The sequence below is a fragment of the Schistocerca cancellata genome, chromosome 9 (assembly GCF_023864275.1).
Source record: "Schistocerca cancellata isolate TAMUIC-IGC-003103 chromosome 9, iqSchCanc2.1, whole genome shotgun sequence".
Classification (NCBI taxonomy): Eukaryota; Metazoa; Arthropoda; class Insecta; order Orthoptera; family Acrididae; genus Schistocerca; species Schistocerca cancellata.
In genome coordinates, this window is record NC_064634.1 from 323,580,779 (window position 1) to 323,607,747 (window position 26,969).

A 26,969-nucleotide genomic window follows, 5' to 3' on the forward strand; every position below is an offset into this window, starting at 1 on the left:
ACATGCGACATTCATCGGTGAAGAGAACGTGATGCCTTTCGTGAGCAGTCCATTCGGCATGTTGTTGGGCCCATCTGTAGCGCGCTGCATGGTGTCGTGGTTGCAAAGATTGACCTCGTCATAGACGTCGGAAGTGAAGTTGCGCATCATGCAGCCTATCGCGCACAGTTTGAGTCGTAACACGACGTGCTGTGGCTGCACGAAAAGCATTATTCAACATTGTGCCGTTGCTGTCTGGGTTCCTCCGAGCCATAATCCCCAAGTAGCGGTCATCCACTGCAGCAGTAGCCCTTGGGCGGCCGGAGCGAGGCATGTCTCCCTGTATCTCCTCCATGTCCGAACAACATCGCTTTGGTTCACTCCGGGACGCCTGGACACTTACCTTGTTGAGAGGCCTTCCTGGTAGAAAGTAACAATGCGGACGCAATCGGACCGCGGTATTGACCGCCTAGGCATGGTTGAACTACAGACAACACGAGCCGTGTACCATCTTCCTGGTGGAATGAGTGGAACTGATCGGTTGTAGTACCCCCTGCGCTGCTCTTGAATGGTTGTTTACATCTTTGGACAGGTTCAGTGACATCTCTGAACAGTCAGAGGGGCTGTGTCTGTGATGCAATATCCACGGTCAACGTCTGTATTTAGGAGTTCTGGGAGCTGGTCTGATGCAAAACTTTTTTTGCTGTGTGTGTATAGTCTCGTGACTCGACACCTGCGAATGATCTTTGCAGTCCACGAAATATAGAAACAAGTTCCAGTGAATTCTGAAAGAGCCTGGGTCGAATAATCGAAACTGACCATACCATGAACTGTAAAAATTTTGCAAAGCAAAAGTATTGTGGGTAGAAATGGTAGTGCAACGGAAGAGGCAACTTTCAAGGTGTGGAAGATTACCATAGCGCTGACAAGGAGCCCCCTCGGTAGGAGGTCGCAAAAGCCCAATGATGTTTACGGCATTCGACGCCCCACATGACTTCTACTATGTAACCACAGTACTAGCTACTAATGGTGCAGGGAGCGTGACTGGAGGTATTCAGTGGTGAGCACAGCACGAGGCTACGGAGTGAAGCTGAACTGCTTAGTCGGCGACTAAATCACATAAATGCTACAGTGCTAGTGGTGCCGATACAAAGCAGAGCAATGGCAATGATAAAAAAAAGCAAACATTGCATTATATCTACGACAACAAATGCCAGTTCATCAGTAAAGAACCACAGGAATTTCGCAGAACGAGCAATAAGTGGCAGGTGGAATATTAGCGTTTCTGCAAGATGAGTCAGTGGAATGTTTAGTGTCGAATGCGCTCGACTGTGCGCACAATATACGTGTGAAGTATGATGATGACAACTCATGCGTAACAAGTGAAAATGGTATTGTCGGACGTGAAGCCACAAATCCCGTCTCCAGTGAAACGTAGTTAAGGACATTGTTGTCCAAGGAGCGGGTACGTAACATAATTACTTGTATAGAAGATTGTCCGGAGCATAGTAAAAAAGCAAATGTGAACAGATTTAGAATTAGTCTGCAGCAATATGACCTTGTAGTGCCCAAGAAAAACTACAGATATTCAAGGGAGGACAGAGTGCACTTGTTACAAAAATTGGTGTTTGCTTGTTTCAAGGATGCTCGACATAATTTACAGGATACGCTTGGTAGTGACCTACTACGTTATGCACACCAAATTGCACGCAACATAGATCACAGTGATTTCAAGGGAAGCAGTGAATGGCTGCATAACTTCAGTGCTACAGAATTGGAAGACGTAAGATAACGAAATTTGGAACAAAGCGTCAACGTGACGATGCACAGCAACCTGCGGAATCGGCCTAAAAATTTGTAGATGAGATAAACAAACTTGCCCATCGTTCAGTAAGGAATTTGTTTTCAACTCTGATCAATCGGGATTTGAAGAGGAAATGTATATGAAGGGAACCGTGGAATTTAGAGGTACAAAGAGAATTGTGTCAATGTCCACTACCATCAGTGGCTTAACGCATTCGTATACTGTTATGCTGGCTGTTAATCTGGATGGCAAATTGGCTGGATAATTATTTATTGCGCTGCGAGAAGTTAGAGGTCTGCTCCCTACTATTCTTTCTCGTGTGGGTGATCTTGCAAGGGCAATGGGGAATTTGTACGTCACAGCGAGCGAGAGCGGGAAAATGGACGTAGGAGAACTATACCTAACGTATGAGCACTCCTTTTGATCAATAGCTAGTCAAAATAACGTACATTGCTTGATTCCTATTCTGCGTATAAAAATCATACTCTTTTAGAGCAAACGATCCCTCCTGAAAAGTGTGAGACATTGCAGTTAATACCACCTAGAACCACTGGTCAAATTTAGCTCTGGATGTATTTTTTCGTGCCTATAAAATACATTATCCTACCATCTGCAGGTGCGCTTTAAAGAATAGCGCGTTTCACGATAAGCTACACGACAGACTGTTTCGCATTCGGTTGCATACCGACACATTCCATCACTTCCGATCACCCCGTTACACCAATAGGATTTTATATGCATTCTTTTAGAGTGGGTACCTAGCCGAACATCTTGCACAGTTTCTAACTTCCAAGGAACTTCTCCTTCGATCTTGATGGCGATCTTGCGGTGCGCCATTTTTCGTTCGATGTCCATGGTGCAAGTTAATGATTTGTTTTGAACACTTCTTGAATGTTAACGGTGTCTATTTTGCTTAGTGTTATACGTACATTGAGTAGAAAGTTGATCTCTGCACCTCCCGGACTCTCATGTTCTATATATATACTAAGATGGTATCTGTTCTTTCGGACATGTCTGAAAGAACAGATACCATCGGTGACCATGCAGCTCGTTAGAATGAAATTCCAATGAAATGAACACCCTTAGCTGCTTACAGGCGTTGACATACGTCAACGGGGACAGATGAAAATGTAATGGGCCGGGACACTACGAATGTAGTGCGGGACAATACGTTGAGAATGTGGGTTTCGCGGGAAGCGTGCCAGAGATAAATCCCTGCAGTCGCGCTATCCTCTGTGTCCTCGGTGGGTCAGATGGATGCCGGCACGGTAGCTCAGCGTGTTCGGTCAGAGAGCTGGTTGGCTTCTGTAATAAAAAAAAAAAACTGAGTGGAAGGATCAACAAACGAACCTGAACGGATGTCATGTGACGTCCGCAACGACCAAACGCAACGATCAACGACGAACAAAATGAAAAAAAAAGATGGATAGAGCGTCTGCCATGTAAGCAGGAGATCCCGGGTTTCGAGTCCCGGTCGGGGCACACATTTTCATCTGTCCCCGTTGACGTATGTCAACGCCTGTAAGCAGCTAAGGGTGTTCATTTCATTGTACTCTCATATTCTGTTGCCATCCTGATTCACATGATGAGTCATTAGCAGCTAATATTTTTCCGTTCATAAATGTTAACACAAAACTTTCAAATGAACCTTACTAAAGACTGAACTTGCGCCGTCGCACTCATGGTGTTCCGTGTGAGTTTGATTATTTTACTCTGTGGATTCAGTATTTCCTTTTACTCTGAAATCGCGACAGACACATGCCCTCACACATAAAATACCCTACAACTGCGATAGGATTTTCTGCTGCTCGTACTCTACTGTTACTTTTCGTTTTCCGCCTGTTGCCTCGTAAAGAGTATTACGGAGTTTTACCGTGTGTCACACGGTCCAATCACATTTATGTGACCACCTCTCAAAAGCCTGAATGATCACGTTTTGCTGCCCAGACGTGCAGGAAGATAGTCAGTCCGGTTCTATAAAGTAACGACAGGTATATGGACTCTTGCGGACACCAGAACTGCGGCCAGCTCTTCTAGGTTTCCTGGTTAAGAATCCTTGGTGTGAACAGACCCACATCGAGATGGTCCCATAGATTGTCAGTTTCCTTTAAATTCAGGGAGTTTGGTGGCCACGGCAGTACGATAAACCCATCAAGGTGCTCTTCCACCCACTCAGGCACCATGCGAGATGTATGACACATTGAAATGTCCTGCTACTAGACTCCATCGTGCTGAGGAAGAAAAAAAACAAACTGCTTGTATAGTTGCACATAGTCTCCAAGGACAGATGCATACTTGTGTTGATCCACTGTGTCTTCCAGAATAACGAGCTCACCCAGGGAATGCCACAAAAACATTCCTCAGACTATAACGTTCCCTCCTATTGCCTACATCATTACGAAGAGTGTTGCAGGTCCACACACGCCAACATGAATCTCTCCGGTAGTGCATAAAACGTGATTCATCTGAAGAGATCACCTGTCACCACTCAGTGGACGTCCAGTTGAGTTACTGGTGTGCAAATTTCAGCCTGCTTCGACGGTGAACAGCAGTCAACATGGGAGCATGAACCAGGTGACTTCAACGGAGGCCCACAAACAGCGAATTTCACTGAACAATCGTCGTGGGGACACTGTTGGTAGCCCCTTGGTTCATCTGGGCGGTCAGGTGCTCAGCAGTTGCACGTCTATTCGCCAGTGCAGATCTCGGCAGCTGTCGTTCCTCCGTGTCATCTATGCCCTGTGGTGTACCACAGTTTCCTAGGAGCCGGCTTTGGATGGAGCCGTTTTGCCATGTACGGTATATTTTAACCACTGCAGCACGTAAATAATTCCCAAACTTAGTAGTTTCGGAATTGCTTCCACCCTTGGCGCAAAAGCCAATCATCATAGCCTTCTGGACGTCGAATAAATGGCTCCGTTTCTGCATTACTATAACGACTACAGCTTTTCCCGCATCCCCCCAACACATTTTACATATCCTCAACTGCTAGTGCTGCTGCCATCTGTGAGTGATCGTTCCACGTTGACGCTGAACATACGAGATTGTCGCATAAAGTGATTGAACCGTGTATTTCATTGTCCTTACAAATTATACTACACTACTGGCCATTAATATTGCTACACCAAGAAAAAATGCAGATGATAAACGGGTGTTCATTGGACAAATATATTATACTAGAACTGACATGTGATTACATTTTCACACAGTTTGGGTGCATAGATGCTGAGAAATCAGTACCCAGAACAACCACCTCTGGCCGTAATAACGGCATTGATACGCATGGGTATTGAGTCAAATAGAGCTTGGATGGCGTGTACAGGTACAGCTGCCCATGCAGCTTCAACCCGATACCACAGTTCATCAAGAGCAGTGGCTGGGGTATTGTGACTAACCAGCTGCTCGGCCACCATTGGTCAGACGTTTTCAATTGGTGAGAGATCTGGAGAATGTGCTGGCAGCAGTCGAACATTTTCTGTATCCAGAAAGGCCCGTACAGGACATGCTACATGCCGTCGTGCATTATCCTGCTGAAATGTAGGGTTTCGCAGGCATCGAATGAAGGGTAGAGCCACGGGTCGTAACACATCTGAAATGTAACGTTCACTGTTCAAAGTACCGTCAATGCGAACAAGAGATGACCGAGACGTGGAACCAATGGCAGCCCATAGCATCACGCCGGGTGATACGCCAGTATGGCGATAACGAATACACGCTTCCTATGTGCGTTCACCTCGATGTCGCCAATCGCGGATGCGACCATCATGATGCTGTAAACAGAACCTGGATTCATCCGAAAAAATGACGTTTTGCCATTCGTGTACCCAGGTTCGTCGTTGAGTACACCATCGCAGGCGCTCCAGTCTGTGATGCAGCGTCAAGGGTAACCGCAGCCATGGTCTCCGAGCTGATAGTGTATGCTGTTGCAAACGTCGTTGAACTGTTCGTGCAGATGGTTGTTGTCTTGCAAACGTCCCCATCTGTTGACTCAGGGATCGAGACGTGGCTGCACGATTCGTTACAGCCATGCGCATGAGATTCCTGTCATCTCGGCTGCTAGTGATACGAGGCCGTTGGGATCCAACACGGCGTTCCGTATTACCCTCCTGAGCCCACCGATTCCATATTCTGCTAACAGTCATTGGATCTCGACCAACGCGAGCAACAATGTCGCGATACGATAAACCACAATCGCGATAGGCTACAATCCGACCTTTATCAAAGTCGGAAACGTGATGGTACACATTTCTCCTCCTTACACAAGGCATCACAATAACGTTTCACCAGGCAACGCCGGTCAACTGCTGTTTGTGTATAAGAAATCGCTTGGAAACTTTCCTCATGGCAGCACGTTGTAGGTGTCGCCACTGGCGCCTACCTTGTGTGAATGCTCTGAAAAGCTAATCATTTGCATATCTCAGCATCTTCTTCCTGTCGGTTAAATTTCGCGTCTATAACACGTCATCTTCTTGGTGTAACAATTTTAATGCCAGTTATGTAAATGGAATGTGAAGCTACACTAACGGAAAAAAATTGTAACACTAAGTAAGAGTTGTGCGACATGAACGAAAGTTGGCAGGTCTCTTTCTACATATGAAAGGTGATGTCGGTTCAAGTTCCGCGCCAGTCGCGTTAGGAGACACTAGTAGCTCTACTAAGAGGATGCAAATCAGGTTTCCTTTAAATACGTGATGCAACGGTCGTGAGCGTTAGTTACCTTTGACATTGGACGTACTGAGTTGATGTAGTGAAGAACACCTTTAAGGTCACAAAAACGACATTATCAACACCTGACTGAGTTTGCGTGGGATCGACTAACAGGGCTACAAGAAGCTTTAAGTTCCGTCTGGAATACTGCAGCCGGCCGCGGTGGACAAGCGGTTCTAGGCGCTTCAGTCAGGAACCGCGCGACTGCTACTGTCGCAGGTTCGAATCCTGCCTCGGGCATGGATGTGTGTGATGTCTTTGCTTAGTTAGGTTTAAGTAGCTCTAAGTTCTAGGGGACTGATGACTTCAGATGTTAAGTCCCATAGTGCTCAGAGCCATTTGAACCATTTATTTGAATACTGCAGAAAGACTTGGCAGGAATGTAGTCACTGAACATGATTGCTGGCAGAAGTGGTCACGGGGATCTACAGACTCAAGAACACCGGGCTCCAGACTGACACTTGGTGGTCCTACCGATACGGAAGACAATCGTGTTCAGTGTACGGCTCTGGCACATCGTACTGCACTTGCAGTAGCAATTTAAGCAGCTTTTGGCACCACTGTGACACAACGAACTCTTAAAAACATTAAACAAAAGCAGAATGAATTGTGTTCTAGAAACATCAGCATTGCGGAACAGTGTCCAATGACCAACCATTCTTCATCTGTAACTGAATTCCAGCAAAGAATGGGGTATTTTTTTATTAATGGACTGCAATATTAGCGTAGGATTGAATCATTTAACTATCTGCTCTATGGCTGTTAACTGGTATGACGAATTCTTTTGCAACATATGCGAACAAGATGGTTGCACAGCAACTTGGAAGAATAAGGTACACTCAAATGAAAACGAAACAGAAGGGAAAATTAACTGTTTATTACGTCAAGGATAACCGCCATAACTGTTAATGCAGCTATCAAATGGTTCAAATGACTCTGAGCACTATGCGACTCAACTTCTGAGGTCATTAGGCGCCTAGAACTTAGAACTAGTTAAACCTAACTAACCTAAGGACATCACAAACATCCATGCCCGAGGCAGGATTCGAACCTGCGACCGTAGCGGTCTTGCGGTTCCAGACTGCAGCGCCTTTAACCGCACGGCCACTTCGGCCGGCAATATGTTACCTGGACAAACGTATTTTTTCCAGAAATTTCATTACTCTACATCAATTATTTTTTGGTGTTCTCATTTTATCAGTCAGTGTATTTTGTTTGTGTGCTGTATATCGTTTTTGCGAGCCACACAAACGGAGAATTTACGATTTTATTGTTGGGCCGTTATGTTGTTATATGTTAAAGCAGCACGTGCAGCCTAAATCGTCGTATAGTTCGGATCCCAGTGACTCGGATGGAAGCTTAGTTTTCTTCAGTTGCAGACTGTAAATGCACCATCCGGCAAGTAAACGGTGTGCATGAGCTGCAAAATTGCAACACGAACTAGACGTACAGTGATACAGCACGGGAACCACTACACCCGAAATGCCGAGAAGGAGACTCCGGTGAGGTGACAACAAACGCAGAGGAATACATGGTGTAGTGTTTACTTTCGAGTTAAACTTAGGATGAACAGAGTGTAATGCCGCATAGAATTCAACGTAAAATCTGATGGGAATTCCATTAAGGTCTGGTGCCTTGTTCTTCTCGAGCAGTCTTAGTTGCTTTTCCAGTGTAAAAAGTTACTAAACATAACTTTTTGCGGTCAGTATTAAAAGTGCACCTCTGAGAAAGAACCGATGGTCCCATTACGTTCATATGCAGAATTAGTGGTTCCACGTTGGTGAAGCGAGGATGTTGAACAATAATTTTCTTAAGTAATTAAACTGCGATAAGCAGTTCGTTTCTTTGAAACATAACGTCAATCAGACGAGGAAAAATTTATAAATTTTAATCACCTAAGTGAGGACGGCAAGTCACAGCCAAGCTCCACAAACGATACAAGCGTGATTCATTTCAGGCAGGCGCGTGATATTGATACAAAGTCCGCAGTTATTAATTGCTTAGTTTTGCCTTCTGCTGCCTTGATCGATGTGTCCCTTATCGACCAGACGTATTTGATTTTTCAAGTGCCGATATGGTACCAACCTGGTGATGCCGTAACACAGTAGGACAAGCACCTGGAAAATCTAACTGCGTTACTTTCAAAGAATGTAATTTGATAGCGTAATCGGGCAGTCGACACTTCACACCACTCAGTCTAGCCGGCTACAGTTCTCGCTGTCGCTAAGACTATGTCATGGGGTGCACGCTACGATGTGACGTGTGAAGGAAGTAATAGGTTTGGCGCTTAGTCAAGAATCCTTTTCTAATAATGACAGCAAAATCTGCTGTGCAGTGAAGTTAGCAACATGACATCTCAAAATCCATGGATCAAGGCAGTCAGATGGATGAAATATCTCATGACTTCCGAAAAGCATTTTACTCGCAAGTGGACAGCGCCTACTTCTCATTAGCAATCTCGTTAAAATTTATGGTACATGGAGGCCTTGACCAGAAATGATAGGGACAGAAGTGGAAACTCCAGATGGCTGATCTTTTCAGTAAAATAGAATTTTTGGTGCGCGTCGGGCGAGGTATGAGCCATTTATGTTAGCGTAATTTCCAGGCAGCGTTTATGGCAGCGAGAAAGGTAATCCGAGGGGCGTGAGGTAGAGTCCCTACGCGGAAATTTTCTATTATTTTGTTTTCAATTTTTACATTATTTGCACTGCAAATAATCTTAAGTGATGCTCAATATGTTGTACATCTTCAAAAAGGCATGAAAAGGAAAGGCAAAGGAAAATTTGAGACTGCAAATAAATTTCCAAGAAAGAACTATAATTACAGCATCCATGTTGATTCTGCACATAACTTTCCAAGAAGGAATTGTAATTAATACGTACAGGACTTTCCCCGATGTTATTCAGTCTGTGTATTGAGCAAGCAGTAAAGGAAAAAAAAACAAAAATTCGGAGTAGGAATTAAAATCCACGGAGAAGAAATAAAAACTTTGAGGTTCGTCGATGACATTGTAATTCTGTCAGAGACCGCAAAGGAGGACAGTGTCTTGAAAGGAGGATATAAGACGAACATCAACAAAGCAAAATGAGGATAATGGAATGTAGTCGAATTAAATCGGCTGGTGCTGCGGGAATTAGATTAGGAAATGAGACACTTAAAGAAGTAAATGAGTTTTGCTATTTGGAGAGCAAAATGACTCACGATGGTCGAAGTAGAGAGGATATAAAATGTAGACTGGCAATGGCAAGGAAAGCGTTTTTGAAGAAGAGAAATTTGTTAACATAGAATATAGATTTAAATGTCAGGAAGTTATTTCTGAAAGTATTTGCATGGAGTGCAGCCATGTATGGAAGTGAAACGTAGACGATTAATAGTTTAGACAAGAAGAGAACAGAAGCTTTCGAAATGTGGTGCTACAGAAGAATGCTGAAGATTAGGTGGGTAGAACAAGATATGAATACACTAAACAGATTCAGAAGGATGTAGGTTGCAGTAGGTACTGGGAGATGAAGAAGTTTGCACAGGATAGAGTAGCATGGAGAGCTGCATTAGACCAGTCTCTGGACGGAAGACCACAACAACAACAACAACACGTACAGGACTTTGTATTCCGTTAGTTTCATGTAGGCTTTCAAGTAGCCTTCGTAACTGCATGCGAACCATAGGTTCCCGGTGTAGATTCCGAGAAAATAATTGCTTCCCCTGTTTTGACAATGAATATTAACCCAGCACGTGTAATCATCAACTGTAAACCAATAAAATTATCTACATTTATATACTAAGTTCTCATGTACGTCTTACAATCCTCTCCAATCCATTTCTTTATTTGCAGTACTAAATTTTCCTTTGCCTTTCCTTTTTATGCCTTTTATGAAAATGCGAGTAAATACAATATACTGAGCATTATTTAGATTTATTTGCAGTGTAAGCCTTCTGAAGGTAGACGGTAATTATCCCCCGAAAGCCTATATACAAAATTTCATGAACAAGTGTTAAGTGAATAATCTAATCTCGTAGAAATACTCAACAGCCCATTCCATTTTGCTGCTTTAGGCACTGCGATGACAAGATTAGACTAACTGTGTCACAGAGGTATTGAAGCAGTCATTTTTCCCGAGCTGCATCCACGACTGGAACAGGAAGAAACATTGAAGGTGGTAGCCTTCCAACTACCCTGTACCTGCAAATCACAGTGTTTTGCAGACCGTACGCGTATGAGGGGCAATCCAGTGAAAATGGACACATGGAAAAATTAAGAAACTGTCTATTATTTCAAAAGCAATCGCCATAACTGTCAGTACACTTGTCCCTCTGTGAGACAAGACTGTCAGTGCGTGATGGAGAAATGTCAGCGGTTTCCTACGGAACCGTGACTGTGCCCAGATGTGCAGCTCTCCGCGGGAAGTCTTTTATTTCTTTAGGGCTCCAAAAATATGGGATTCGCATGGGGAGAGATCGGGACTGTGTGGAGTACATGTAAGGGGTTCTCAGCGAAACTTCTGCTGCGTAGTCAAAACTACCTGCCAACAAAATGTCCGCCCACAAGTTGCAAAGTTTTTTCGACTGAGTGAGAGAAATTTCGCTGGAAAGCCTTTACACATTGTCTATGGAGATTTTCTTCTGTATATTTTTTTTTTTTACTTTTTTGAAGCTCTGAAGAAAGACTCCCGTGGACATCCATTTGCTTCGGACGAAGACGTGCAAACCTGGGGACAATCATGGGTCCGCAGGCAATCGGAAACACTTTTCCATGAAGGAATTGGTCGTCTTGTCTCACAGTGGGATGAATGTGTTAACAACTATGGCGATTAGTTTTGAAATAATAAACAGTTACCTACTTCTTTACATCCGTCTCGCTTTCATTTTACTGCCGCTTGTAGGTGCACATAACGAAAATCCCAAAGTGATGACATTATCAGCATCAACAGAATTCATTGTTGCTGTGCCGCGCAGGATTAGCCGAGCGGTCTAAGGCGCTGCAGTCATGGACTGTGGGCTGGTCCCGGCGGATGTTCGAGTCCTCCCTCGGGCATGGGTGTGTGTGTTTGTCCTTAGGATAATTTAGGTTAAATAGTGTGTAAGCTTAGGGACTGATGACCTTAGCAGTTAAGTCCTATAAGATTTCACACACATTTTAACATTCGAACAGTGTTGCTGTGAATAATTTTAATAACCGAAACTAAAACGTTTAAGAGTCTAGCAGTTCAAAAATCTAAATTGTGCTGCATTTTATCCGCAACATGTCAATCGACACAGACAGGATCCTTAACAAGTGGGAAGAAAAGAGCCCTGCTGCTATTTAACAACCATGGGAGGGGTGTAGGGTAAATGTCACAGGAAAAGCTAAGTGTAGAATACATGGCCACAAGCATTGTGAAACTTAGTGCCAAACTTAGTCGAGTGACAGACAATACAGCGGCTTTCTGCAAGAGTTTGATGCAGAGGATCAGATACTTATAGTGGGAGGAGTTGTAAGTGGCCTGGCTAGCAACCTAGACAATAGTGTTAAAGGTGACCTTAGGAAATAGGTGTAGCAACAGCACATTCTCGCGGACGGGGGGGGGGGGGGGAGTGAAGGGAGAAGAGGGAGGGGAGGTTATCCAGCGCCACGACCAGCCCTGGATTAATATAGTCAACATGGGTGTAAATGAAGAGGTGACTGCATCGCATTTGACTGATACAAGGTCTCACATCTGTGCTTTACCTATTATTGTTAAGTGAGAGGTGGAGATTTATAAATCATGGCTTGCAACAAGCGGGGCTTCCCATGGGGTCCCCCATCAGTGGAATCTTAGCCAACGTTTTCTTGAACCACATAGAGAACACAATATTCAATAACATTGTAAAACAAGGAGGGTACAAAATAATCTACTGGTACCGATATGTGGATGACATAATCTGTCTTGTAGCTGAAACACATAGCAGGACAGAAGAGCTCCACAGTAACATGCCAGTTTCACAAACATGATCCACAGGATAAACAGCACACCTATTAAACCAGGAAACTACACCCAGGAACTAAACATAATCAAACAAATTGCTGTTGAAAACGACTACAAAACAGACATCATAAACAAACTCAACAACAAGGTAAAACGGAAACATGCAGCACACAGAGACAACACAGCAGACCATACCACTTCAGAAAAAAGGGAGATATGGTACACACTAACATACAATAACAAAATATCACATAGAATAGGAAACATCTTAAAAAAGCCAGGGATCCCAGTAACATTCAGAACAAACAATACAATTCAGAAGAGACTAAGACCAGGCAGAAAAACCTCAGACGAAAATCAGCAACGCTGGAATATGTCAACTCACTTGCAACTCTTGTCAGGCCCACTACATAGGACAAACAAGCAGAAATTTCCGAACGAGGTACACAGAACACATGAGTGCTGTAAGAAGTGACAGCACACATTCCACTTTTGCAGAACATCTAATGAACAAAAACCATTACCCCATTAATATCGAAAACGATCTACGCATTCTGAGAAACAGCAACAGTCTATACCGACAACTAACGATAGAAGAAAATTACCACATACAAAAGGCTAAAGTCGAAGGGAAAAATGTAATAAATGAAAACACAACACTCTGCAACAACGCATTCTTTACCGCTCTGAGAGAACTGACCAAGGACACAGAACAGAAGGCCCACACACGCAAAAGAACCACTTCCCCATCACACACAGAGACATAAATAATGAACAGAAGTCGTCGTAATTCGCGCTACAGTTTTTCATAGCCTTTCTCACCACTTGCGATACGCCTCTCGCGACACACACGAACAGCAAGATGGCGTAATATTCTGGATCAGAAACAGAGTGCAAAAGTTTTGTTTTTCTGTGTAAAAAGCAGCCACACACCATCCAACGAACGTGAGTACAGGAATAGCTAAGCAACAGCTAAATACACACCAAAACAACTGGTTTCCACAACACTACCACAACCACAAGTATATACCGCTGACATACGAAGTTCACCTTTGAGTATTTGTTTACTAACAGCCGCTCACATGGTTGCAGATGACATGATGTTCGCTAAGTAATAAAGACGGTAACAGAAAAAAGAGCACAGAAAAGATGTCACAAACAGCGCCAATAATACTTAAACATGATGTAGCGTACAATAACTAAGGTAGTATGAAAGTATCACTATAAAACTGTATTTCAAAAGCCGATTTGTAAAAATGTAATAATGTTTTACTGTGTTTGTACAACCATACCATTTTCTGCATGTTTTAGATTAAAAAAAAAAAACCACTGATGATGGTGAAATTTGTCGCCGAAACTAGTTTGGGATAATAAAGAAATAAACAAATAACACTGTGTTTTGCATCACGGCGGACTCAATTTGGGATATTACTGTTTTTCTATGCAAACACGGACAAAATGGAAGAGTTCCAAGATAATATTTATGATGCTGAGATTGTTTTGTTCCCCGTGTAATTACTAGTCGGAAACAAACCTTGTAAAACTTCTGACATATTTTACTGCATATTTCCATTTAATCATATCTTATGGAATGATTTTCTTATCGCTTAGAAAGGAAATATTGATTGTAGAAAAGCGAACAATAAGAATAATATGTGATGTTCACCTATGGTCTTCTCGTACGTATTTGTTCAAGGAGCTGGGCATTTTAACTGCTACATCACAAAACATATAGTCGCTAATGAAATTCATCATTAATAATCCATCGCAATTTGAGAAGAACAGTGATATCCATACCTACAACAATAGAGGGAAAAATGAATTTTATCATCTATTATTAATTAAAAAAAGCGAAATGCTTTTTAAGTGTATTGAGATCTATGAGACTAAACAATAATATCATCGTTAATGGTAACACTAGTAATGTATTTTGTTTCACATAATTTTGACAAAAGGAATTGTTAAAATAATTTCTGAAACAAGTAAGTAAGTAACAAGCAAAAAATTGAATGTTCATTTTTTAACACATTGTAGCTGTATGCTGTAGGACTCTTGCTCAAGCTCTCAGTTATTGCGACAAATACTCTTCCCGACCGAGCTATCAAGATTCTCATTGCAACCTGGCTCAAGGTTTCAAGGCAGAAACACACCAACCACTTTCCAAAAATTACAGATCTCCCGTATAGCATATCTGAGTGGCTCATCAGCGAGAAAGCAAACGGTAGGGCCTGACGTAGCCAGAAGCTGAGAGTCACATACCTTGCTCGATTAGCCCGTTAGTGAGAAAGGAAGTGATTGGTAATAACCTAGCCACAAGGCGAATGATCTCCCACATACCTCATTATATTAGCAAACTACCGAGAAAGGAAATGGCTAGGCGCAAGCCAAATGTCCTTCCTCATATCTTGCTACATTAGTACACGAGGTGTGCTGAGAGTTTCAAACCTTTGCATATCGCAGTATTCCTGCTATTCACAGTCTCTGATATCAGTACCAGTTTCTCTTCCTGTTTCGTTGCGAAGGAATAGTGGTGTAAGCCGACAGGGAAAAAATGACGTAACATTAATACTGGGTAACAAGCCCTCTAGCCTGTATGACGGTCACAGTTCAGCGAGAAAGACAGACCACGATATTTTTCAGGTATGCCATATCCAACTCATGTCAGTCGTGGACGAATAGGTCACGTAGAACTTCCAAATTGCAGGCATGTTATTCACTACGTTTTCCCCTGACAGTTTTGAACGGATTAAGATCAAGTAATTTTGCGCGGCAACCGAAGTGAAACAGGGTGCCCAAGTATCCATCGAACCAGGAACGACACGTGCGTATAGCTCTGTTAACATCCCTGTTGTCTTGGAAGGTGGAAATGTTCACAGCATATCGGTCATGAGGATGTAGAAGAAAAGGCAACACTACGTCACCGAGAGTATTGAAATAAACATCCTCGCTCCAAGTCATGGTGCGGAAACTACCACGAAAACATCAAAGAACCACCTCCTGCCTTAACTACACTGTCCACACACTGCAAGGCAAACGCCTCGCGGAACTGTCAGTGGATTAGACACCTTCCGTCATTTGAAAGAGGTGAAATCGCCACTCGTCTGTCCAAACTATACACCTCCAGTCAGCAAGTATCCTTCTGCTTTGGCAGAGTGAAGACGTGTAGCTTCAAGTGGCGCCGTAAACATTGGCCTTCTTCGAAATACCTGACTCCAAATGTCCATTGCCTGCAGTGACGGTTCTTTATTGACTCACAGCAGCAAATCCTGTCTGATTTGAATCCGACTGTCTTTGAAAAGACGTGACTCTTTTTTTCTGGCGGTGTCGGTTACAATAGTTTTACGACCCCTGTTCTTGTGTCGTTTTACGAGGCTGCGACGACCCATCTAACTGCACTGATTCCACACCATCGACTGGCAGATAATATAGATGACATTGCTGTCATGACTTGTGCTAGCAGCTGAAGTTCGTACTATAGCTGCTACCAGATCTTCACCATGTATAGCACTCCAAAGCGCCCAGTGTTATCTTTCAAGTGGGTGACTAATATTCTGATCGCTGAGCTTAACTGAACATGGCACCAGATTAACCACCGGAAGTCGCTCTATAGAGAGGTGCGAAGGGCGAACATGTTTTTGCCTCTGTACTGGCCGTCGCATGAGACATCCAATGAACAGTCTCTTTTGGGCTAGAGAAAAGATTACGAAAGTATAGACCGTGGTGATTCTTAGGAACCGTGTTAACCAGGGCTGATCTAGAAAACTGACGAAAGTTTTGCACAGGGCTGTACAGCTATATTTAAGTAGCACTCTAGACTAACGTGTGCAAAATTGAGTGGTTGTATCGTCATGAACAGAACCTACTTCGCATTGCTAACGTCTGCAGCCATTGTTCCTCAGTTTCTAGGTCAAAACAATAACAACACGTAACTTAGTTACGTGTTCCGTGGATGATTTGGATGCTAAATCATAACGATGTGGAACGAGTCATTTTACATTCACATAACTAATTTGTAAATGTGCCTAACGCAGACCATTTAGAAACTTTAAATTTTTAAATTTTTAAAAAATGTGTGTATAGGGACATGACTCATTAATTAATACACAGCGACTTTTACATAATACAATAATAGAAATTCTTCCGCGTAATAGAAGGAGTTGTCAAGGAGAAACTTTTTCAGTTTGTTTTCAGATTTTACTTTGCTGTGTATCAGACATTTTATATAACTGCGTATGTCAAAAAATTTTGGTTGCAACATTGTGTACCCCTTTTCGCACTAAAGACAACCTTAATGTCAAACAATTAATGTAATTTCTTCTTTTTCTATTGTAATTACGTTCGTCGTTGTTCCTTTTACACCGCAGTGTATATTTACAACAAGCTTCAGGAGAGAATAAATTACTGTGAAGCAGCAGTCAAAATGTTTAACTCCTTAAACAGGCTTGCTTTCTCAAACATGAGTTGCCCCTGAACATTATTCCATATGACATTATCGACTGAAAGTATGCAAAATATGTCAGCTTACTGACTTGTCTCTCTCCAAGATTTTCGATGACTGTACGTGCAAAGTCGGCTGAACTATGTTGTTTTAGGAGTTCCAAAACGCGCTTCTTCCAGTTTAAACTCTGATCAATATGAATACCTAAATTTTTTGAAGTTTCCTCCCTGTTCATTGCTTCCTCACCATGCGCCACACTTATCAATGGTGTAGTACCTCTACATGGGCAGAACTGAATATGATGCCTCTTTCTGAAATTGAGAGTGAGATTATTCGCAGAAAAAAGTCAATGACACTTCTAAGAACATTATTTACCACTTCTTCTGTTGCTATATGTATGCCTGGGTTGGTTGCAATACCAGCGGAATCCTCAAAAACAACTAATTCTCCTTGCAGTATATTAGACAGAAGATCGAATACATATATGAGGAACAACTGTGGTCGTATGACTGAGCCTCTGAGAATCCGATACGTTATTCCTCCCTTGTCATAAGAATGTTGCCCGATTACATTGGTTGAATTGCCAAGCGGAGACTTCTGCATTCTTAAATATGACTTTATCCTCTGGTTGGCTACAGAATCAGTTATATAAAACCTAAGTTGATCTAGGAGCATAGTGTGATTCACACAGTCAAATGCCTTGAATAGGTAGCAGAAAATACCAACTGGTGCTATTCTATTATTTAATGCTGGAAAAATTGGGTGAGTGAAGCTGTTAAAGACATTCTCCGTTAAACAGCTCATCTGTAATCCAAACTGTGGTTTTCTGAGGATATTACTGTTGCTTAGGTGGGATACTCTTCCAGAATGTATCACCTTCAGAAAAATTTTGGAAAATGATGTTAGTAGTGAAACAGGTCGATAGCTCTTGACATCTCTTTCAGCACTTTTCTTATAGAGAGGTTTACCAATAGCATATCTCAGTCTCTCTGAAAATTGCCTTGATTTCGTAATGCATTACATATTTCAAATCAGACAGGACTAATTTTATGGAAAGAAATCTTTAGTGCTATGTTGGGAAATTGTCAAATCACAATGAACTTTTCTTTTTGAGACAGTATATAATTTTCTTAGTTTCAGAAGGTGGAGTTGGTGATACATTCACGTGACTGAATTTTATTAGAGTGGCCTTTTCAGCATCCTTTGGCGATTTTTCTCTTGCACTGTCTATACCTTTATTTTATACTGCATTAAGAAGTTGGCATTCCACCTTATGAACAACCTTTGTAGCAGCTTGTGGCAGGTTTGGAAATAAATAAAATTATCACAAAAATATATCTACTTGAATTTACAGCACTGTCGGCACACCAGTTATAAATTTGAAATTAAAATTGAACTGTGTGAAAATAATGCATTTGACATTCTCGAACCGTCTGTAAAAAGGTGTGCAACAGTCACGTAAACACGCTGTTTAGTGAGCTCTGGTGCTGTACTATCACTGTGTTGTCTGCCACTTCTGCTTAGGAGATGGGAAAAACCAATCGCTTGAGGCCGACACCGGTATTTTAATTGTAAATAACCGGTATTAATCGGTATATGTTTGGTCTCGGTTATAACAGGCATTTTTTTATTTTTTGACCAACAACCTGGTGAGAAACCGAAATATCATTAGCCATAGCAGCAGCGCTAAATTTTTTTGCTTTTAAATAAACCGTTTTTAAAAAGTAGTCATTTTTATTCGTAAAATTTGTATCGGTTTGAAATATTACATTGTTACAGAAAACAGGAAAAACGATCAGTGCTATTTTAATAACAACGCCGACCGAAACAAGCAATAAAGGCATGGCATACGAGTTGGTACAGCGTTGTTCAGACAATAATGTCTCAGTTTCCGGGTGTTGTAGCTTAAGGTACGGGTGTACTTGCAGTCTGCAAGACTTGCCCCCCACCTGGTATACACCGTACTTTCTCGCTGTCGTTGTCGGACATCCGTTGTATTGCAAAATGGCACCAAACCTAGTCTGGATGTATTTTTCCGAAGTGGCGTAGCAATGAAGTACAATGCTCCATTTGCTTTAAGAGCTTAAATATTTTGTCTGCCATTTCTATGAGCTAATAAAAGAGGAAGGAAATTATGGTAACAATAATAAATTAAAAACTTAACAATTCATCATAGTGTACAGTAAAAACAGGAGGTAGCTGATCTGCTGGATGTGTCTACACAACATGGCTTCATCTGCTTGTAGCCACCGAAAATGGACAAAGTAGCACGAAAAACAGAGGTCTTCACCCTCTTTTTTCACTCTTTAGCACTGATTATTCGTGGCGCAAAATAGTGGCATGAACCCCGATTACAACATTTTTGAGCAGAGTTGCACAAACTTGGAATCAGTTTGAGAATAATGGTGATTTTTGTAGTGTTCTATCACTTATCACTTTTCGAGAAAAGCAGAGAATGGGGGATGGACTAATTTTCCTTTTATTTGTCTATTTAATTTAATATTTTGTTTCTATGTATCTTGAGATGGAGAGAGTCACAATTTTTCAATCTTTGCTCGATTTTTACGTTTATTAGAGGAAATGATAGACATAAAAAACCGAAAATGAGTTATTTCAGAAACCGGTTATTTGGAGCGGCTTTAACCGTCAGTTTAAACTGGCGTGAAATAAAAAAGACGGTTGTTTCAGCGAGAATCACGACCCGTACTTCTGTTGCGCCCAGCTTTTTGTCTTCTTGTTCCCGTGTAGCAAACGTCTGCCATTTACAAGGCGACAAAAAAATTCCTGCCCCAGTTGAAATTGAGAACAGACCTTTTACATGCTGAAAGACGTCATATTATACGTAAATTTCAGATATTTTTGAGTGATTTTTCTAGCTGATCGAGAAATTGACGCGACATCGTCACGATTTCGGACCTGAAACGTCAAAACCATTTTAGTACTTGAAGGTATCCGAGACAAGTGAACAAAGCTATTCGTCAGAAACTGTCAAATATGTCTGCAGTGTCGATCAAGATGACAGCTCATATTTATATGCAGGGGTTTTGGGAACCTTCTTAACCAATTCACTGAGGTACGCAGTGTGGTTTGTTCGTTTAGTTCCTCAAATAAAAAATAAGCTAAGTAGAGACAGACGCCTCTGATATATGGAGAAAAATACAGCTTCACAGTAAAAAATAAGTCGGTTATTCATTCTTTTACATATATAAAAAGTGCACAGATTAGAATTGAAACAAAAGGTATAAGAAACCATACTTTACACTGTGAATCTGAAATACGGATAGAGACGGTGAGGATAGCGGTACACAGGTGGCTTACCAGGTGATTGAACAGAGGGGCTTCTGTTCGCGACACTTTTACAGTATTTACTGGAGTGTAAAGAGCTTATTAATAGTACATCGCTGAGCTCGAAACCCGCTTTGAGACTCAGGAGACACAGGGCCGACAAGATTCTCCAGTCTGCCCAGCAGCACACGGTCAAACGTTTTTGCGACTATACTCAGAAGTAGAGTTCCGCGGTAGTAGTTGGAATCATAGTGGTCGCCTTTACATTTGTACAGAGTGACGATTGTCGTGGCATAGTACCCTCAGCCCAACGTTTCAATTCATAACTGTAGAACAGTGGGAGGAGTGGAGTCAAATCGACAACTTCTGATTGGAAGTCGTCCTTACCAGAGCGTTTCCCACAATTAATATACGCAACAGCTGTCTGAATCTCCTCCGTAGTATTCACGGCGTCCAACACGCTGGCTGCAAGTTGCTATTTCAAAAATTTAAGCTATTGCTTCTGCGTCAGAAGTGAGCGGAGGGGAGTAGTGTTCCACCCACCATCTAAATTGTCGATTGCAATCGCTGGTGACTTCCATCGATCTCCATAAGCAGGGCAGTCTAGTTGGAGTCGGTTCAGTGCCCCTTTTGATGGCCGAGTATACTCCACAGATGTTCCCGGCATTGGCACACACCAGTTCATCGCTTTCATCGACCTAAATAAGGCACTTGTCAGTCAACAGCAAGAGGCTGCACATATTGCTAGTGAAGGTATGGTGTCCCTCAGACGTCTGAAGATGATCATGGGTTTTCACGGCGATATGGAGGGTTCTGTTATATGGCAGAAGCAAATATAATTCGTTTGCTGTACTAGGTGCATTCAAGTTCTAAGGTCTCCGATTTTTTTTCTAATTAACTACTCACCCGAAATCGATGAAACTGGCGTTACTTCTCGACGTAATCGCCATGCAGACGTACACATTTTTCACAACGCTGACGCCATGATTCCATGGCAGGGGCGAAGGCTTCTTTAGGAGTCTGTTTTGACCACTGGAAAATCGCTGAAGCAATAGCAGCACGGCTGGTGAATTTGCGGCCACGGAGAGTGTCTTTCATTGTTGGAAAAAGCCAAAAGTCACTAGGAGCCAGGTCAGGTGAGTGGGGAGCATGAGGAATCACTTCAAAGTTGTTATCACGAAGAAACTGTTGCGTAACGTTAGCTCGATGTGGGGGTGCGTTGTCTTGGTGAAACAGCACACGCGCAGCCCTTCCCGGACGTTTTTGTTGCAGTGCAGGAAGGAATTTGTTTTTCAAAACATTTTCGTAGGATGCACCTGTTACCGTAGTGCCCTTTGGAACGCAATGGGTAAGGATTACGCCCTCGCTGTCCCAGAACATGGACACCACCATTTTTTCAGCACTGGCGGTTACCCGAAATTTTTTTGGTAGGCGGTGAATCTGTGTGCTTCCATTGAGCTGACTGGCGCTTTGTTTCTGGATTGAAAAATGGCATCCACGTCTCATCCATTGTCACAACCGACGAAAAGAAAGTCCCATTCATGCTGTCGTTGTGCGTCAACATTGCTTGGCAACATGCCACACGGGCAGCCATGTGGTCGTCCGTCAGCATTCGTGGCACCCACCTGGATGACACTTTTCGCATTTTCAGGTCGTCATGCAGGATTGTGTTCACAGAACCCACAGAAATGCCAACTCTGGAGGCGATCTGTTCAACAGTCATTCGGCGATCCCCCAAAACAATTCTCTCCACTTTCTCGATCATGTCGTCAGACCGGCTTGTGCGAGCCCGAGGTTGTTTCGGTTTATTGTCACACGATGTTCTGCCTTCATTAAACTGTCGCACCCACGAACGCACTTTCGACACATCCATAACTCCATCACCACATGTCTCCTTCAACTGTCGATGAATTTCAATTGGTTTCACACCACGCAAATTCAGAAAACGAATGATAGCACGCTGTTCAAGTAAGGAAAACATCGCAATTTTAAGTATTTAAAACAGTTCTCATTCTCGCCGCTGGCGGTAAAATTCCATCTTCCGTACGGTGCTGCCATCTCTGGGACATATTGACAATGAACGCGGCCTCATTTTAAAACAATGCGCATGTTTTTATCTCTTTCCAGTCCGGAGAAAAAAAAATCGGTGGCCTTAGAACTTGAATGCGCCTCGTACTAAGAGGGGTTCGTCAAGGCCATGTACTGGCGCCTATCTTGTTTGGTATAGTCTTCTAGTTACTCCTCAAAGTTGCCTTCAGCGAAGCGAATCGGCTGCGTGGAGTGGCCGCGTGGTTAGAGGCGTCATGCCACGAATCGCGCGGCCCCTCCCTCCGGAGGTTCCGAGTCCTCCTCGGGCACGGGTGTGTGTGTGTGTGTGTTGTCCTTAGCGTAAGTTAGTTTAAGTAGTGTGTAAGTCTAGGAACCGGTGAGCTCAGCAGTTTGTTCCCTTAGGAATTCACACACATTTGAACATTTTTGAAGCGAATTGATACATCCGCCTACATACCAGGGCTGACAGGCAACCTTACACTCGCTATTCGCATCCAAGCGCTATCGTGAGGACTGACTGTAAGTAATCTTTTTATTCGCTGGCGAACAGCATTCGTTGAACACAGTCAGGACGACCTTCAGAGGCTTATGGACAAATTTTCCGCTGCGTTCAAAGCTCTTCTCTATATCGGTGAACGTGAAGACCGTTAATATGGAGCAAGGATATACGGATCTGCCTGCCATAGGACTGGACGGCTCTTGTTGTAAGTAGCCGATAAATGCTGTTACGTCTACTTGCTAGTGTCTAGATGACGAAATAAGTGCCAGCATTGGTGTAGCAGCGAATACTTTCTTGAAGCTCTGCACAAGACAATCGTCACAAAAATACTTATCTATCAGTCATGTGTACGAGACTCGGGCATCATTTGCTAAACAAGAACGTAAGCTCAACATCTTTACAAGAAATGTACTCACAGTTGCGAATACGAGCACGCCCCCCCCCCCCCCAACAGTAGAATGGAATGCATCTTTACAAGAAATGTACTCACAGTTGCGAATACGAGCACGCCCCCCCCCGCCCCAACAGTAGAATGGAATGGTGAATTTGAAAATTTGTGCCTCGAATCCAGAATCCCACTTCACGCTTCACGACTCAAACTCCCATATGTCGTCGCCCAAGCGACATTAACCTGGACTTGTACACTTACAAGGGTAGAACATTTAATCGAATGTCACTAACCTGCTACCGGCGTATAAATATGATACTGCAGTGCTTATGGTTGTGAAAAGTACTACGCAATGTTGCCCCGGACATGTATGCACGTATTTGAATCGTACAAACACAGGCACTGCAATATCATATTCGTAAGCCGATAAGTACAATAAGTGTATGGGTGAAGCTTAACGACATACGGACGACAAAACGTAGAAATTCGGGATCGGTCGTGAAGCATGAATGGATAATCAAAATGGTTATTAAGGCGACCGCTCGCGACACGTGAGAAATCCGAGTTCGAGTCGCAGTGCGGCACAAATTTTCAATGTCGTCGTTCTATTCCATACTTGGAGGTTATCCGTACTCACAACTGCGAATACATTTCATGTATTTCGTAACAGCAGTAGTTGCTGAAGAGTCTGTTTCTTCAGGCATGCAGGCATGTCCAAAAGAACATTGCATTGTGCTTCTTGCAAAAGCACGCTCTGTAATATTGTATCAACATCTTTCATCTGCGGTGCTTATGAAGTATTCTAGACATAACAAGGAAGAATCATGTGACAACAGAGACGGTCGTGAATACTGATAAGCTACCAAGTACCACCGCCATTCTCAAGGAAGAAGGCCTGCGGTGGCCAGAGCACTTACACTGTATACACTGTATACAATAAAGTAATGAGACTGATTTTCTTTGAAAGATGTGGCTACTCTGCAGGCTTTAGTAGGAACAATATCTTTGACCTTGGTCTATAAGCTGCTTCTAGTCCAAGTGGCACATCGATGCAACTGCTCAGTCGTCAGTTGTGCTGTAATAACATGTGTTTTTGTCTTTCGTCACGGAACTGGAACCGCATAATATTGCACAACGGTATGCCATTTCTTTTTGCGTTAAATTGGGTGAAAACGCGACGACAACTTACGGTAAGCTTGAGAAGGCTTTTGGAGAGTGTGCTCCCTGCCGCCGTTGGATAAGCAGCTGCAGCAGCAAGTCGTATACTCCAAGCTCACTCATTTGTTACATAGTTTAATTCTTAATTTCTTTGCGTGTTTTTGGTACTTGCATTGTTTAATTCATAAATTTCGAGCGTATTATAGTATTTGATAGTTGTAGCATCGTGTTTTAGTACCTGAATAGTGTAAAATCGCGTAGTCTCCTTCCGCCGCCGAGCAGTGTGTCAGCAGTGCGCAAGTAGCAGCATTACTGCATTTACTAGGCAATCTTGTATTTTAATAACCGTTTAAATTTTGTGTCGATTTGTTTGTGCTCTCTGTAGATTAGTTCAGACGTCCTTTGCACAACATTTTTTAGCATGGATAGGGACTGCAACTGCTGTGTTCGGATGCAGGCTGAGTTGGCATCCCTTCGCTCCCAGCTTCAGGCAGTGTTGGCTTCGGTCACACAGCTTGAGGCTGTTGTCAATGGGCATCACTGTGGGGGTCCGGATGGGGGTTTGTCGGGGACGGCCAGCTCGTCCCACGCACCCCCCGATCGAACTACGACTGTGGTTGCCTGGGATACTGCCCGCATTGAGGCTGATCCCTCACCTGTGGTAGAGTGGGAGGTCGTCTCAAGGTGTGGCAGGGGGCGAAAGACATTCCGGAGGGCTGAACGGAAGGCCTCTCCAGTTTGTCTGACGAACCAGTTTCAGGCTCTGTCTCAGGCTGATACTGATCTTCGGCCTGACATGGATGCTTGTCCTGTTCCAGAGGTTGCCCCTCAGTCTGCAAGATCCGGGCGGTCGCAGAGGGTGGGCTTACTGGTAGTGGGGAGCTCCAACGTCAGGCGCGTAATGAGGCCCCTTAGGGATATGGCAGCAAGTGAGGGGAAGAAAACCAATGTGCACTCCGTGTGCATACCGGGGGGAGTCAATCCAAATGTGGAAAGGGTCCTTCCGGATGCCATGAAGGGTACAGGGTGCACCCATCTGCAGGTGGTCGCTCATGTCGGCACCAATGATGTGTGTCGCTATGGATCGGAGGAAATCCTCTCTGGCTTCCGGCGGCTATCTGATTTGGTGAAGACTGCCAGTCTCGCTAGCGGGATGAAAGCAGAGCTCACCATCTGCAGCATTGTCGACAGGACTGACTGCGGACCTTTGGTACAGAGCCGAGTGGAGGGTCTGAATCAGAGGCTGAGACGGTTCTGCGACCGTGTGGGCTGCAGATTCCTCGTCTTGCGCCATAGGGTGATGGGGTTTCGGGTTCCGCTGGATAGGTCAGGAGTCCACTACACGCAACAAGCGGCTACACGGGTAGCAGAGGTTGTGTGGCGTGGGCTGGGCGGTTTTTTAGGTTAGATGGCCTTGGGCAAGTACAGAAAGGGCAACAGCCTCAACGGGTGCGGGGCAAAGTCAGGACATGCGGGGACCAAGCAGCAATCGGTATTGTAATTGTAAACTGTCGAAGCTGCGTTGGTAAAGTACCGGAACTTCAAGCGCTGATAGAAAGCACCGAAGCTGAAATCGTTATAGGTACAGAAAGCTGGCTGAAGCCAGAGATAAATTCTGCCGAAATTTTTACAAAGGTACAGACGGTGTTTAGAAAGGATGGATTGCATGCAACCGGTGGTGGAGTGTTCGTCGCTGTTAGTAGTAGTTTATCCCGTAGTGAAGTAGAAGTGGATAGTTCCTGTGAATTATTATGGGTGGAGGTTACACTCAACAACCGAGCTAGGTTAATAATTGGCTCCTTTTACTGACCTCCCGACTCAGCAGCATTAGTGGCAGAACTACTGAGAGAAAATTTGGAATACATTTCACATAAATTTTCTCAGCATGTTATAGTCTTAGGTGGAGATTTCAATTTACCAGATATAGATTGGGACACTCAGATGTTTAGGACGGGTGGTAGGGACAGAGCATCGAGTGACATTATACTGAGTGCACTATCCGAAAATTACCTCGAGCAATTAAACAAAGAACCGACTCGTGGAGATAACATCTTGGACCTACTGATAACAAACAGACCCGAACTTTTCGACTCAGTATGTGCAGAACAGGGAATCAGTGATCATAAGGCCGTTGCAGCATCCCTGAATATGGAAGTTAACAGGAATATAAAAAAAAGGAGGAAGGTTTATCTGTTTAGCAAGAGTAATAGAAGGCAGATTTCAGACTACCTAACAGATCAAAAGGAAAATTTCTGTTCCGACACTGACAATGTTGAGTGTTTATGGAAAAAGTTCAAGGCAATCGTAAAATGCGTTTTAGACAGGTACGTGCCGAGTAAAACTGTGAGGGACGGGAAAAACCCACCGTGGTACAACAACAAAGTTAGGAAACTACTGCGAAAGCAAAGAGAGCTTCACTCCAAGTTTAAACGCAGCCAAAACCTCTCAGACAAACAGAAGCTAAACGATGTCAAAGTTAGCGTAAGGAGGGCTATGCGTGAAGCGTTCAGTGAATTCGAAAGTAAAATTCTATGTACCGACTTGACAGAAAATCCTAGGAAGTTCTGGTCTTACGTTAAATCAGTAAGTGGCTCGAAACAGCATATCCAGACACTCCGGGATGATGAAGGCATTGAAACAGAGGATGACACGCGTAAAGCTGAAATACTAAACACCTTTTTCCAAAGCTGTTTCACAGAGGAAGACCGCACTGCAGTTCC